Source organism: Palaemon carinicauda, chromosome 38 (genome assembly GCF_036898095.1).
Source record: "Palaemon carinicauda isolate YSFRI2023 chromosome 38, ASM3689809v2, whole genome shotgun sequence".
NCBI classification, from domain to species: domain Eukaryota; kingdom Metazoa; phylum Arthropoda; class Malacostraca; order Decapoda; family Palaemonidae; genus Palaemon; species Palaemon carinicauda.
Window position 1 is genome coordinate 37,817,827 of NC_090762.1, and position 10,000 is coordinate 37,827,826.

Below are 10,000 nucleotides of genomic sequence, written 5' to 3' on the forward strand. Positions count from 1 at the left end.
AATATTACATCATAATTGGTTATCTAAAATGAATTCTTCAAAAAAACACTCGTGAAATGCGTTTTTTAAAGGCATATTTTCTGTTTCGAACGGCTCTGATATCGATTCGTACCGGAAATGGGTTGTTTTAAATCCCAAACCTGAAAAAATAAGTCGAAGCCTTCGGTTATTTCAATGCGGTTTGCTGAAAACGTCGATTACCCTTCGCCCAAGTTCGATCACCGAGTGCGCTGCAGGCGTTACTTAATAATAAAAGTAATGAATTATAGTATTAACTATCTTTTCCTCTTCCTATTCAGTCTCTTAACTTTTCCTTCAAATTGCAAATCCGAGCGTTGGACGACTTCAGAACTTTCAGACTCAAATCCATAAATCAAATCATGTACTTTATTATTATTATTATTATTATTATTATTGTTATTATTATTATTATTATTATTATTATTATTATTATTATTATTATTATTATTATTATTATTATTATTATTATTATGTTGGTGATAATGATGACGATGATGATGATGAGTTACTAGGATTTATTGAAACGAAAGAAGAGTTTTTTCGCGAGTCCTATACGGCTACGGAAGAAAATCTTCACGGATCTCCGAAGAAATGGCCATAGACTTAGCATGGAGTTCTGAATGACCCTAGAACAGAATCTCTGAAAGGCTTCGGAAGAAAATTTTCCCGGATTTCCAAATGCCTTCAGAAGAAACAGCCGTAGACTTAGCATGGAGTTTTGGATGACTCTAGAAAAGATTCTTCCAAGAGCTCCCTGAATGGCACCTGAAGAAAATTTTCCGGGATCTTCAAAAGGCTTCAGAAGACATAGCCGTAGACTTAGCATGGACATCTGAATGAGCCTACAAAAGAATCTCCGAACAGCTTTGGAAGAAAACTTTCCCGGATTTCCAAATGCCTTCAGAAGAAATAGCCGTAGACTTAGCATAGAGTTCTGAATGACTCCAGAACAGAATCTTCCCGGAGTAGTTCTGAATGGCTCCACCCCAAGCTTCAAATGACTTCTGAAGACCTGGTTTTTTTTCAAACTAAGCATGCAACGCAGTGAATATAGTTGAAGGCTATTTTTGGAACAGGGAGCTGACCGTGAGAATTGTGTATTACAACTACAGGATCGACATGAGGCTCTTCGGAAAACCTTCATCTACAGTTGGTTTTTGTGGTTGCTGCAGAAGTTGTCGAGCTTTGAAGAACATAATGTACGCGCCTTGAATGATCCTTTGCTTGGGCTTTTGCAACGATCTCCTATAATTGGAGAATATTGGAAATAAGGACGGAGATAGAATGATTCAACTAAATGGTGAGCTATGTGTGGTTCTTTAACAGGATAGTCCCAAAATTCGACATTGAAGAAAGGAGATATCCAGATCGTCATTTACTTTAGCGTGATGACATATGCGGAGAAAATTTATTGCATTCCTGTCTCTAACCATCGCTCCGATGGACATAGACATGAATGCCATCGATTTCTCTGAGGAATCTGACGAACTGAGGACACACGGCACTGAAATCTCTCTTGAAATCTAGAAGGAAACTGACGAACTAAGAAAGAATACGATGATATCTCGAAGGAAATTGACGAATTAAGGAAAGTGGAAGATGAAATATCAAAGAAAACAGAAAAACTAAAGATCTTGAAAACTAGAATAAACAGAAGAGAACAGCAAAGAAGAACCTTTAAACGAACACGTAAAATAGCCTTTAATGCAAGAGGTAAATCACCTTGAAATAAAGGTAAAAAGGCACCTAATGTGAGAAATAAGGCACCTCAAACTAGAGGTAAAAACCCTTAACGCTAGAAATAGGGCAGATAAAAATAGAGGTAAAAAAAACCCTAATGCTATAAATAAGGCACCTAAAAAGAGAGGTCAAAGAGCTCCTAATACTAGAAGTAATGCACCTCAAAATCGAGGTCAAGAAGCCCCTAATGCTATAAATAAGGCACCTAAAAAGAGAGGTCAAGGAGCCTCTAATGCTAAAAGAAATGCATCTCAAAATCGAGGTAAAGAAGCCCATAATGCTATAAATAAGCCACCTAAAAAGAGAGGTCAAACAGCTCCTAATACTAGAAGTAATGCACCTCAAAATCGAGGTCAAGAAGCCCCTAATTCTATAAATAAGGCCCCTAAAAAGAGAGGTCAAACAGCTCCTAATACTAGAAGGAATGCACCTCAAAATCGAGGTAAAAAAGCCCCTAATGCTATAAATAAGCCAACTAAAAAGAGAGGTCAAGGAGCCTCTAATGCTAAAAGAAATGCATCTCAAAACCGAGGTCAAGAAGCCCATAATGCTATAAATAAGCCACCTAAAAAGAGAGGTCAAACAGCTCCTAATACTAGAAGTAATGCACCTCAAAATCGAGGTCAAGAAGCCCCTAATTCTATAAATAAGGCACCTAAAAAGGGAGGTCAAACAGCTCCTAATACTAGAAGGAAAGCACCTCAAAATCGAGGTCAAGAAGCCCCTAATGCTATAAATAAGGCACCTAAAAAGAGAGGTCAAACAGCTCCTAATACTAGAAGTAATGCACCTCAAAATCGAGGTCAAGAAGCCCCTAATGCTATAAATAAGGCACCTAAAAAGAGAGGTCAAAGAGCTCCTAATACTAGAAGTAATGCACCTCAAAATCGAGGTCAAGAAGCCCCTAATGCTATAAATAAGGCACCTAAAAAGAGAGGTCAAACAGCTCCTAATACTAGAAGTAATGCACCTCAAAATCGAGGTCAAGAAGCCCCTAATGCTATAAATAAGGCACCTAAAAAGAGAGGTCAAACAGCTCCTAATAATAGAAGTAATGCACCTCAAAATCGAGGTCAAGAAGCCCCTAATGCTATAAATAAGGCACCTAAAAAGAGAGGCCAAACAGCTCTTAATACTAGAAGTAATGCACCTCAAAATCGAGGTCAAGAAGCCCCTAATGCTATAAATAAGGCACCTAAAAAGAGAGGTCAAACAGCTCCTAATACTAGAAGTAATGCACCTCAAAATCGAGGTCAAGAAGCCCCTAATGCTATAGATAAGGCACCTAAAAAGAGAGGTCAAACAGCTCCTAATACTAGAAGAAATGCACCTCAAAATCGAGGTCCAAGAAGCCCCTAATGCTATAAATAAGGCACCTAAAAAGAGAGGTCAAACAGCTCCTAATATTAGGGGGAATGCACCTCAAAATCGAGGTCAATAAACCCCTAATGCTATAAATAAGGCACCTAAAAGAGAGGTCAAACAGCTCCTAATACTAGAAGAAATGCACCTCAAAATCGAGGTAAAAAAGCCCATAATGCTATAAATAAGGCACCTAAAAAGAGAGGTCAAACAGCTCCTGATACTAGAAGTAATGCACCTCGAAATCGAGGTCAATAAACCCCTAATGCTATAAATAAGGCACCTAAAAAGAGAGGTCAAACAGCTCCTAATACTAGAAGTAATGCACCTCGAAATCGAGGTCAAGAAGCCCCTAATGCTATAAATAAGGCACCTAAAAAGACAAGGTCAAAGAGCCTCTAATGCTAAAAGAAGTACATCTTAAAATCGAGGTCACAAAGCCACTAATGCAATAAATAATCACCTAAAAAGAGAGGTCAAACAGCCTCTAATTTTAGAAGTAATGCGCCTCAAAATCGAGGTCAATAAGCCCCTAATGCTATAAATAACCCACCTAAAAAGAGAGGTTAATGCTAGAAGTAATGCACCTCAAAACCGAGGTCAAAAAGCCCCTAATGCTATTAGGCACCTAAAAATAGAGGTCAAAGAGCCTCTAATGCTAGAAGTAATGCTCCTCAAAATCGAGGTCAAAACGCCCCTAATACTATAAATAAGGCACCAGTAGAGGTCAAAGAGCCTATAGTGCTAGAAGTAATGCACTTCAAAATCGTGGTCAAAAAGCCCATAATGGTATAAATAAGGCACCTAAAAAAGGGAGGTCAAAGAGCCTCTAATGCAACAAGTAATGCACCTCAAAATCGAGGTAAAAAAGCCCCTAATGCTATAAATAAGGCACCTAAAAAGAGAGGTCAAAGAGCCTCTAATGCTAAAAGAAGTGCATCTTAAAATCGAGGTCACAAAGCCAATAATGCTATAAATAATGCACCTAAAAAGAGAGGTCAAACAGCCTCTAATTTTAGAAGTAATGCGCCTCAAAATCGAGGTCAATAAGCCCCTAATGCAATAAATAACCCACCTAAAAAGAGAGGTCAAAGAGCCTCTAATGCTAGAAGTAATGCACCTCAAAACCGAGGTCAAAAAGCCCCTAATGCTATAAGGCACCTAAAAATAGAGGTCAAAGAGCCTCTAATGCTAGAAGTAATGCTCCTCAAAATCGAGGTCAAAACGCCCCTAATACTATAAATAAGGCACCAGTAGAGGTCAAAGAGCCTCTAGTGCTAGAAGTAATGCACTTCAAAATCGTGATCAAAAAGCCCATAATGCTATAAATAAGGCACCTAAAAGGGGAGGTCAAAGAGCCTCTAATGCAACAAGTAATGCACCTCAAAATCGAGGTAAAAAAAGCCCCTCATGCTATATATAAAGCTCCTAAAAATAGAGGTAAAAAACCCTAATGCTATAAATTAGCCCCTAAAGCTAAAGTTAAGGCACCTCTAAAAACAGAGGTATAAAAGATCCTAATGCTAGAGATAAGGCACATCAAACAGAGGTCAAAAAGCCCCTTATGCTTGAGATAAGGCGCCAAATAATAGAGTAAAAAAGCTCCTAATGTTAGAGATAGGGCACCTAAAAATAGAGGTAAAAAAGTCCCTAATGCTAAAAATAGGGGTAAAAAATCCCCTAATGCTAGAGATAAGGCACCTCAAAATCAGAGGTTAAAAAGCCCCTAATGCTAGAGATAAGGCACCTCAAAATCAGAGGTTAAAAAGCCCCTAATGCTAGAGATAGAGCACCTAAAATAGATACAATAAAGCCCCTCAAGCTAATGTTAGAGCACCTAAAAATAGAGGTAAAAAAGCCCCTAATGGTAGAGATAAGGCACTTCACCATAGGGTAAAAACCCCTTGTTAAAGATAAGGCACCTAAAAATATAGAGGTAAAAAAGCCCTTAATGATAAAGATATCTCAAAATAGAGGTAAAAAAGACCCCAGTGCTAGAGATAAGGCACCTAAAAATAGAGGTCAAAAAGCCCCTAATGCTAGAAGTAAAGCACCTGAAAATATAGAGGTCATAAAGCTAAAGTTAAAGCACCTAAAATAGAGGTAAAAAAGCCCCTAATGCTAGAGATAAGGCACATCAAAATAGAGGTAAAAAAAAAAAGACCCTAATGCTAGAGAAAAGGCACCTAAAAATATAAAGGTCATAAAGCTAAAGTTAAAACACCTTAAATAGATGTAAAGAAAGGCCCTAATGCTAGAGATTGGCACCTCAAAAGTAGAGGTCAAAGAACCTCAAATGCTAGAAGTAAGGCACCTCAAAATAAGAGATAAAAAAAAACCCTGATGCTAGAGGTAAAGGGGCCTCAAAAATGTGGGCCAAAGAGGTGCTACAATTAAATACAGCATATACTTTAGGTATTTTTTATGAATGAAATGACCCCGTTTCACCCAGGAGAGTAGTGAACTAAACAACCAGCATACCTCCTCCTCACCATGCAGGCTCCTGCTACTTAACACCCGTCAGTTGGTCCCAGGCCTTTCATATACTGTATAGCAAGTAAAAAAAAAAAAAAAAAAAAAAAAAACACACACACACACACACATATATATATATTTATAGATATATTTATATATATATATATATATATATATATATATATATATATATATATATATATATATAATATATATATATATATACAGTATATATATATATATATATATATATATATATATATATATATATATATATATATATATATATATATATATATATATATATATATATATATATATATAATGTACTCACGTCTATTCTTTCGCCAACAATAATTTTTCTAAAATATCCATATCTCCATAATGATGGCCTGCTCTATTCTCAATACCACATAGATTATTAACAACTCAAAAGCGTTTAATTTCATTTCTTTCGTGTTCAACGGCCACGCAAAACTTCCACAATGGACCATTCTTTTAATCATTATCATCATCTATGTTTAATGAAGCAAAGGGCCTCAGTTAGTTTTCGCCAGTCGTCTCTATCTTGAGCTTTTAAACAAATGCTTCTTCATTTATCATCTACTTCACGCTTCATAGTCCTCAGCCATGTATGCCTGGGTCCTCCAAGTCTTCTAGTGCCTTGTGGAGCCCAGCTGAACTAATCTCTTTTGGGGAGTGCGATGAGCATGCCCAAACCATCTCCATCTACCCCTCACCATGATCTCATTATTATTATTATTATTATTATTATTATTATTATTACTATCCAAGCTACAACCCTAATTGGAAAAGTAAGATGCTATAAGCCCAGGGGCTCCAACAGGGAAAAATAGCCCAGAGAGGAAAGGAAATAAGGAAATAAATAACTGAAGAGAACAAATTAACAATAAATCATTCTAAAAAAAGTAATGTCAAAAGAGATATATTATATATAAACTATCAACAACGTCAACAACAAATATGTCATATATAAACTATAAAAAGACTCATGTCCGCCTGGTCAACAAAAAAGCATTTGCTCCAACTTTGAACTTTTGAAGTTCTACTGATTCAACAACCCGATTAGGAAGATCATTCCACAACTTGGTAACAGCTGGAATAAAACTTCTAGAGTACTGCGTAGTATTGAGTCTTATGATGGAGAAGGCCTGGCTATTAGAATTAACTGCCTGCCTAGTATTACGAACAGGATAGAATTGTCCAGGGAGATCTGAATGTAAAGGATGGTCAGAGTTATGAAAAATCTTATGCAACATGCATAATGGAACCTGAAAAATCTGTTAGTTCATTTCTAATCCTGTCCTGCCATTTAACTCCCAACATTCTCTTCTGAGGGCTTTGTTTTCAAATCTACAAAAATCAGTTGGATATTGTTTCACTGCCATGCGTTTTAGTTCCAATTTTGTAACTTTCTTCTCCTCTCATCCAACATACTTATATTCCCAAATACCTATATCTACTCTTATTTTGTGAGTCTTTAGACAGTGACGATTTAACAGTAAACGAACAAAACGCGATATGAAATGTTAAATACTCTGAACGAACAAGGTAAAACGACAGTGGAGGTCCTGTCGAGAGTGGGGTTCCCCTGCTGTATGGGACCGGAAAAGCAGCCATCAAAGTATTTCTTCATATCAACATAAAAATTTCCCCATCTGCATGACTTCCTTTCGTCTTGCACTTAATTCTAGTAGCATTTGCTTGCCTTATGTGAGTTTTAATACCATAGTTTTCTAAGTTTTCTTTCTTCTGTCGTCAAATTATGGAATGATCTTCCTAGTTGCTTTACTTAATATGTTTCCTGCACTGTTAGGAAAAAAAACGTAATTTTAATCGGAAATTCTCCGTAAAAATGAACTGTTCACAGCCGTATTTCAGTCAAATATAGGCGACCGTAATTTTACCATACTTTGTTATTACATTTTACGAGTTGGTGATCGTAATATCACGCTTTTACGTCGATATAACCGTTCTTAAAACGGTAAAAAAAAAAAAAAAACTTGGAATAAATGTGGCCAGACTTTTAACGTTTTTTTTTTTTTTTTTTTTTTTTTCAAATTTATAACAGTGTGACCTTGTATCAGAGTGAAAAACCTGTGCCTTGCAGAGCGTACAAGGCTTGTGATTATTTACAGCATCATATAGACATATGTATAGTCACATCTACGTTATCACAAGTTTTCACATATGGGTAGTTGTGGCCTGATTGGTAACGTCTCTGTCTGGTGTTTGCCGGACGGGGGTTCGAGTCCCGCTCAGACTCGTTAGTACCATTAGTGTTTGCAACCTTACCATCCTTGTGAGTTAAGGTTGGGGAGTTTGGGGGAGCCTATTGGTCTATCTGCTGAGTCATCAGCAGCCACTGCCTGGCCCTTCCTGATCCTAGCTTGGGTGGAGAGGAGGCTTAGGCGCTAATTATATTATATATGGTCAGTCTCTAGGGCACTGCCCTGCTTGCTAGGGCAATGTCACCATTCATGAGCAACCTTTGTACGATTATACTGCATTATTACCACGATGGACTACTGTATCTCTATTACAACCTAACCAAAGTGTAACATAAGTTAAAAAAAATAAATAAATAAAAATAAAACAAGATTGATAAAAAGGCAGAAAGGGGTTGCGGGAAAATTGAATGATTAGACACCAAGAAGAAGGAAACAGAGGCAGAAACAAAAGGTTAAGAAGGGTGGTCGGTGTTGTTCATGACACACTAACAACAACAACAACATTAATAACACCACCAACAACAACATTTATACATATATACACACAATAATATATATATATATATATATATATATATATATATATATATATATATATATATATATATATATCTAATGTTGTTACTCATCCTGAAATATCTTATTTTCCTTTTTTCCTTTCATCACTGAGCTATTTTCCATGTTGGAGCCCCTGGGCTTATAGCATCCTGCTTTTCCAACTAGGGTTGTAGCTTAGCAAGTAATAATAATAATAATAATAATAATAATAATAATAATAATAATAATAATAATATTAACATGAACATGGTAAAATTCAAGTTTCCTTTTACAGTGTCTCTTCACTAAATACAATCAGTACTATATCAATCATTCCACACAGCACTCAAGACTTTAACTCTTATTCTACAATGCTGTTCCCACATCTGGTGTTGTTTCTTTGACTTATCGCATCTCTCCTTTCATAAAAAAATGATAAATGCCTCATACTCACTTTATCATCAAACAAAATTATATATATATATATATATATATATATATATATATATATATATATATATATATATATATATATATATATATATATATATATATATATATATATATAAACATAAACATACGACAATTGCAGCAGTTTCTAATCTACTGCTGGAAAAAGGCCTCAGACATGTCACTTCCCATATGAGTTTTAGACAGTGGATTGGTGATGGTAGGAAATTTTAGTCTGATCAATCACAGCACACTAAACTAGTATGGGTGGCCCCAACTAGTAAAGCTTTGCTGATTACTACGATATGCAATTACTTTCACCGCATTAAGGTATCGCCACTCAATTTTCTTTTCACCTTCAAAGTAATCACCATAAATGTTCAGCCTTCCATATCTCTACAAGTCTTGGGTTTTGAAGTTTCAATCCCTATGAATTATCTCTTGACACCAGAAAATGCATGTATCCAATACCATAAGAATGGACCTGGAGTCGAACTCGGCCCCAAGAAGTCTGCAGTCTAAGAACTGAATTATACAGCCACTATACCCTCGCTCATAAGGGTAATAGGGCTCCACCATGAGTTATTAAGCAGTGTTTCAGTGAATTTTATCCAGCCTGAGCACAGTTTGAAGTTGGGAATGTTAGGCAGATATCTCTGAAGTTGACAGCTAAGTTACAATTTTCCCCAATAAACTCTTTCTAAAGTTATGGGTTAATCAAAGAGAAAATAAATTTATTACAAAAATTACCCAAGACCTGTCCTATTAATTATGAACCCCATGTCCAAATAACTTCCAAAATACTATCCACTTCATGTATAATTGGCCACAGGAATTTCTGGCATACCTGGCTCTAAAGAAGAGCACCCTATCACACCCTCACTGTGCTTTGAGTTCCTGTGTATAGCCCCGCCCACCTCTACCATCTATTTCTGTTAAAGGGTACACTTCTACACTTACAACAATGTGTATCATGAATTTCTGTTTCCATTATTCTCAAGCGGATTATGGATACCGAAGTCCTTTCATGTCTACATATTCATCTTCATCTAGGTTACACACTTTCAATATTTCCCTCTACCCTTCCACAGATTCGACTCGTAAACTCCTTCCACCAACCTACGTCTTTCACTCTCTCCGTGTTGCCGAACCACACCTTAATC

General features: G+C 36.4%; 1 protein-coding gene across 1 annotated transcript in view; it reads right to left on the reverse strand.

Moving 5' to 3' along the window:
• Rab7 (RAS oncogene family member Rab7) overlaps positions 1 to 10,000 on the reverse strand; it is a 54,230-nt gene that overhangs the window by 44,019 nt on the left and 211 nt on the right. The gene's annotated exons all lie outside the window — the stretch shown is intronic.